Raw genomic sequence first — 6,865 nt, 5'->3', positions numbered from 1 at the left:
TGTGTGTATGTGTGTGTGTATGTATGTGTGTGAGTGTGTGTGTATGTGTGTGTGAGTGTGTGTGTGTGTGTGTGTGTTTGTAAGTGTGTGTGTGTGTGCGTGTGTGTGTGTGTATGTGTGTGTGTGAGAGAGTGTGTGTGTGTGTGTTTGTAAGTGTGTGTGTGTGTGTGTGTGTGCGTTTGTGTGTGTTTGTAAGTGTGTGTGTGTTTGTAAGTGTGTGTGTGTGAGTATGTGTGTGTGTGAGTGTGTGTGTGCGTGTGTGTGTGTGTGAGTTTGTATGTGTGTACGTGTTTGTCTGTGTTAATTGAGGTCGAGCGCTATATGAAAAGCCAAATTAATATATATATATATATATATTATATACCCAGCGGCAATAGAAACTTTCCAACTTTGTTTTTTGTAACTGCGCCCTTATTCACTTAAGTTGGTGAGCGAAATTTCGCACATCACTCACCATGCACACAACGATGACTCCGCGCTGATCTTTTTCCAGAACAAAAATCTAACCTCGAGGTCACGGGACCCACATGTAAATTAGTATTATGTTTTGTGACTTAAGTTCCCCCGAAAATATGACATCGTCTAAATTGTGTTTAAATCAAGACATCAGCGATTTTAGAACGAAAAAACAAGCGACATAAATTATACATTCCATTAGCTGGTTTTTTGTCAACTTAAATTGCTGAACAAGATGCCAAGGGCCAAGCCCCGAGGAGCGCTGCTGGGCAATTTGAATACTTTCAAGCTGTATTTTCTGCCTGTAGAGTGGAGTGGATGCTTCATTGCTCCCAGCCTACCATCAATATGTGGCCCGACGTTGTGGAATCAGGCTCTGGTCAATTTTTGAGCATGTAGAGTTATTGGTACCATCTTAAAGCTTGTTCACCTGACTTTATTTGGATGGAAGAAAAATCCATTTACCTTGCCTTGAATACAAGTCGAGATATTTGCAAATGAAGGAGGTGGGGGTCAGTTGTTTTCAGAGGTAAAATTAGTGAGAAAATGGCCACCAAAGATTAGTTAATTCCTTAGCTTAAGAGTCCGTGGTAACTGAAAATTTACTTTTTGTGTGCCTTTAATCAACGTTTTTCGGAAAAATCCACACAGAAATGAGTTCTTTAATGGGCATGAAAGATGTTGAGCCAAAAAACAAACATTTGATAAAAATTCACAAACCTGCGGAAAAATGCAAGTTTCTTCACTTTGATTATCTCGACGAGAGCCTGATTCCACCACGCTGACTCACATATCCTGAAAGATTGTTTCCAAGTCACTGGACCTACACCTGACAGACCCTGACCAGGCAGACCATAGGTAGACACGTCAACAACGACAGACAGAAACTGCTCCGGCAACTTTGAGGTCACTCTCTCATAACGTCAAAATAAATTACAAATCATATGGCCAACGCTCTTTTCCATATTTTGCCCCACTTGTTTTGAACAGGCTTCCGAAAACTATCAGAGAAGCAGAAAATCTAGAACTTTTTAAGAAGAAACTAAAAGCATTTCTATTTTCATCTTATTTCGATTAGACAGAATCCATCCAAGCTGTAGATCGTTGTGAGTTTGTATGTACGTATGTGTGTATGTGTATATGTATGTGTGTATGTGTGTGTGTGGTGCGTGCGTGCGTGAATATGCGTGTGCACGCGTATGTAACACTATGTGCCTTAAAATTGATTCGTAAATCCATAATATGTATCATACAGGCGCGGTTCGTCCATAGAGTACGGTCGTGCAGTGCCGCCCAAAATGTTTTAATGTTCTATGACGTAAAGCACCCACAATAATAAAATAAAAGACGCCAGAAACAAACACTAGCCAAATATTATATCAAAACAAGGCCGTCGCCTGCGTTGTAACTGTCATTTCTATTCTATTGCGCCGTAAAACATCTACTATGCCATGCCTAAGTTCATGCACTGTATCTAAACATAACAGGATAGTCAACAGTGGAAACCTGACCTATAAATCGCTCTTTGGGACAACCCAAGCGATGACGACACTTGTAGAGAGTTTGACGGTACATTAATATTAATAAGACGGCACATCTCAAATGTGCTCCTGCCGAATAGCGCCGATACTTAGCCCACAGTAGGCAATCTAAAAATAAACGCCATAGACTGTGCACTATTCCATGCCAAAATCATGTGAGCCCCGGCCGGAGCAATCCAGCGGAGTGCTCAAGTGAATTGTGATTGGTTAATTGTTTTGTCGCTATTTTAAGTGACTCTGTGACCGTGAACATGAGGGAGGTGAACGTGACATACTTAAGTCACCGTCCTATGAGTTGTGCTTTTGAACGGTTTTGTAGTGGAGTGGTGAAAGGTATTATTTGAGTGTTCAGTTCTAATGCAGGATGAATGAAATTGACGTTTAACTAACAAACAGATTTAGTTCTAGAAGTCAAAGCCACAAGAAAAAAGAATGAAAATAAAAGCACAAAGGTCTTCCTTCACCAACCCAAAGATCCTAAAATTATACACCATCCCATTTACTCTGCCCTTGATTATCTTCAGCCTAAGATAGCTGAATTGTGCACGCCCACTTTTTAGACCCACGAGCCGCCCCTGGTATCATGTTAAGCGCCTAAAGCATTGCATAAGTGGGTATGTGCTATATATAAATGCAATCCATTATTATTATTATTATTATTATTTCATACAAACACTGAAGAGACATCAGCGATAGAATAATTATTACAACGGCCTTATAATACATTCGGACATCGTACAAGGCAGCCGTATACCTACGTTTGTTATCTTTCCAATAATTACGCTTGAACAGACTGGGGCTAAAAGGGTGCTCCGAAAACGACATTGACATTGTATAACGACTGGGACAAGCCTTGTATTGATTCAAGAGTGGAATGGACTGCCACAACAATTAAATAAAATACGAAACAAAATATTGACTCAATCAATGCGCGGAATATGCGAAGCTTGCATTATTGCAAGGGGCTACAGTGCCCGCTATTGACTTGAAATATTGAAATCAAGGGGTGCCAGTTTGTGGTGAACACTGTGCCACTATATAAGACATGATCATAACGCCAAAGGTAACCCACTTCTTGACATATTTTGAAATATAATAATATGTCTGTGTCATATTTTGTTTTCATATGATGAATAGTAACCAAAATACAGACTTCTTTCCAAATGGACAATTTCTATTCCTGCAGTGATATATATATATATATATATATATATATATATATATATATGAGAGAGACACACATACACACACACACACATACACATACACACACACATACACACACACACACACACACACACACACACACACACACACACACACACACACACACGTACATCCTCACTTAAGCACCAACCATGCCACCATGCCTCTCTCTGTGTCCTCAGTTTCGACGACTATCTGTTCATGAAGCTTCTGGGCCGGAACCTGGGAGACAGACACTAGGACGTCAGAGGTCTGCACTGTGCGTCTTCTCGTTGTCCTTTAGAAATAACTTCTCGTCTTCTCGTTGTCATAAGTCCTTTAGAAATAACTTCTCGTTTTCTAGTTGTCATAAGTCCTTTAGAAATAACTTCTCGTTTTCTCGTTGTCATAAGTCCTTTAGAAATAACTTCTCGTTTTCTAGTTGTCAAAAGTCCTTTAGAAATAAATTCTCGTCTTCTCGTTGTCATAAGTCCTTTAGAAATAACTTCTCGTTTTCTCGTTGTCATAAGTCCTTTAGAAATAACTTCTCGTCTTCTCGTTGTCATAAGTCCTTTAGAAATAACTTCTCGTTTTCTAGTTGTCAAAAGTCCTTTAGAAATAAATTCTCGTCTTCTCGCTGTCATAAGTCCTTTAGAAATAACTTCTCGTTTTCTAGTTGTCAAAAGTCCTTTAGAAATAACTTCTCGTTTTCTAGTTGTCGTAAGTCCTTTAGAAATAACTTCTCGTTTTCTAGTTGTCAAAAGTCCTTTAGAAATAACTTCTCGTTTTCTAGTTGTCGTAAGTCCTTTAGAAATAACTTCTCGTTTTCTAGTTGTCAAAAGTCCTTTAGAAATAACTTCTCGTTTTCTAGTTGTCATAAGTCCTTTAGAAATAACTTCTCGTTTTCTAGTTGTCATAAGTCCTTTAGAAATAACTTCTCGTTTTCTAGTTGCTGTACGTCTTTTAGAAATGCAGGCGAATGTTTTGGAAAATAGTTGAAATGGGCCTACACCGGATAAATGTAATATTTGGAAAAATAGGCCAAGTGTGTGTGTGTGTGTGTGTGTGTGTGTGTGTGTGTGTGTGTGTGTGTGTGTATGTGTGTGTGTATGTGTGTGTGTGTGTGTGTGTGTGTGTGTGTGTGTGTATGTGCGCGCGCACGTTTATATTTGGGCCCCTGGCTCTGTTCTTCGCCAATGTCGACGTTTTGTCTCCACATTTACACACTTTTCTCACCCTCAAAGTTTTCAGTGGGGCTCTCGTGGCCTACGGTTTAAAGTGGGCCTATACCGGATGAATGTAATACGTTTGGGAAAATAGACACAATGGGCCCACACCGGATGAATGACAATCCTTTAAAGTCACCAACAGCACATAATGCAACTGGGTATCACTATCAACAGCACGTAACGACACTGGGTATCACTATCAACAGCACATCATTGGTTTGTATAGATTTGTTGGGTTATAGAGAAAACACTCCTTGTCTTGGGGCCAAACCTTTACCTTCGATTTTCTCAAAACAGCTTTTTTAGGGATAGCCCCCTTGTGTTTAAAAGCCACCCTTTATTTTCGTTCCCCTCTGTTGCTTTATTGTCTAACTGGTTTACTTCTGATAAGCACTAGACGGTCATTATTTTGTCAATGTGCGATAACTTTATAGATCTAGATCTCAGAAGCCACAAGTTTGAAAATATGAATACAATTTTTTTTAATGTTCCTACTTTCCTCAGATTCGAAGCATCGTCTGCGAGCAGCTTCCGGGAACTAGTCACGTGACATCTGCCATTCCACGTGACATTCTAACCACGCAAATAGATGCGTACTGTAAAAAGGGTGTTGTACTTGCACTACCTTCACAGAATTTGTTTTGTGTTTTTGAACAACTCTCTAAGCTTCAACTTGACAAGCATAGGGGCTTATAATTTGTTTCGTTTTTAATTTGATAAGGAATTTAGAATAGCAATGTTTGCTGTGTATATTAATGTTATTGTACCCAGTGACCAATCTCAGAGTTTTGAATAGATCTATCTACCTTTTCTGGAAAACGTTTATCAAAATAGTAAAAACATTAAGTAAAAGACGACCGATGGTGGCTTGAGAAACGTCCATAAATTTCTAAGCTCGGAATCCAGCGAGAGCCTTCCTCCCCTGACAAGATGTATCACCTTTGGCCTGTGGCTCTGTTCTTCGCCAATCTCGACGTTTTGTCTCCACATTTATACACTTTTCTCAGTTTTCAGTAGGGCTCTCGTGGCCTACGGTTTAAGGTGTTCGCCTCTCATTCAAAAGGTCCCGGGTTCGAATCCGGGTAGCGACGGAAAACATTTTCTTCTCTCCAATATTCTCCTTTCTCCTCCTTTCCTGCTCGCTAACAATTTTCTGTCGTCTGCTTTCGTCTCTACTTTCTACCCCACTCCTTCAACTCTTTTGCCACCTCCTCTGGACTCCTGACTCTTTCTGCAGCCTTTTTGTTGTTTCTCCTTGACCCCTACTTACTGCTGTCTTTCAGCCACACCCCTTATCTCAAGGTGGGCTGGATCTGCACCTGGCCTTCTCGGACAAGGGCTAAAAATCTCGGAGGTCCCTTGTGCAAGTTGCGCACGTTAAAGATCCCTTGGTGGTCCAAAAAGCGATAAGAGTAGGCATCGGCGCCACCCGAGAAAAATTCAAAATTTCTTACCAAGCGAAAATGTTAGGTGTGTCCCGCGCGCTCATATGACCTTATGCAGTTGCAAGCGCCGTAAAAGACTTACCAAAAAACAAAACAAAGCAAAAAATGGTTTTCAGTGGTTCAGACCAGCCTAGCGGGGACCTGACTTAATGTAGATCTGCACCCTGAGGCTGTCAGCCCAGCTGGAAGAATATGTTCACAGAACAGGGAGAAACGAAATGATCTCTCACAAAACGATTCAAGTTAGAACAGATGATGTTTAAAATACATTAACGAACTAGCTGGGTTCCCCGTTCGATGAACGAACTCAAATGAATCGATCGCAAAGTCATTATGGGGGCAGTGCGCATAGCTTGTAAACAGAAGCCTCACTTGTTTACAATGGCGTCTTAGAAGACTGACTTTCCCAAGATTAGATCTAAACCAAACGAATGAAAAGCTGAAAATTAAACTACACTGACTTCAAACTCCTTAACATAATTGCACACCCTTTAAATGAATTTGAACCACCGTTAATTTTTTTCAAATTCGAAAGTTAAATTGATAGGAAGTTTTAGGCTACCAAAGTGACGAATTTTCACAGATATAATATACTAGCTGGGTTCCCCGTTCGATGAACGGACTCAAAAGAATCGATCGTCAAGTCATTGTGGGAGCAGTGCTCACTGCTTGTGAACGGAAGCCTCACTAGTTTACAATGGCATCACAAGATTAGATCTAAACGAAGCTAATTAAAGACTGAAAAATAAACAACAATGACTTCAAACTCCTTAACGTAACTGTGCACCCTTTAAATGATTCTGAACCACAATTGATTTTATCAAATTCGAAAGTTAAGTGGTTTGGAAGTTTTAGGCAACCAAAGTGACGAATTTTCACAGATATGTGTCACGACACGGTGGAATCAGGCTCTCGTCAATTTCGGGGAATGTAGAGTTATTGGTATCATCTTAAAGTCTGTTTATTTGTCTTGCTTTGGGTGAAAAAAATATCCATTTATCTCGAACAG

At 40.1% G+C, this 6,865-nt stretch overlaps 1 long non-coding RNA gene across 1 annotated transcript in view; it reads left to right on the top strand.

Annotated features, from left to right (window-relative positions):
- LOC101845403 overlaps positions 1-5,242 on the top strand; it is a 23,582-nt gene extending 18,340 nt beyond the window's left edge. Inside the window, exons 2-3 of the long non-coding RNA XR_220572.3 lie at positions 3,386-3,453; positions 4,916-5,242. This is a non-coding gene — a long non-coding RNA (uncharacterized LOC101845403). The remainder of the gene's footprint in view (positions 1-3,385; positions 3,454-4,915) is intronic.
- The last annotated feature ends 1,623 nt before the right edge of the window (positions 5,243-6,865 follow it).

The sequence above is a fragment of the Aplysia californica genome, unplaced genomic scaffold (assembly GCF_000002075.1).
Source record: "Aplysia californica isolate F4 #8 unplaced genomic scaffold, AplCal3.0 scaffold00256, whole genome shotgun sequence".
NCBI classification, from domain to species: Eukaryota; Metazoa; Mollusca; class Gastropoda; order Aplysiida; family Aplysiidae; genus Aplysia; species Aplysia californica.
Note: the sequence above shows the minus strand (reverse complement) of the source record. Positions and strands in the feature narration are given on the sequence as shown.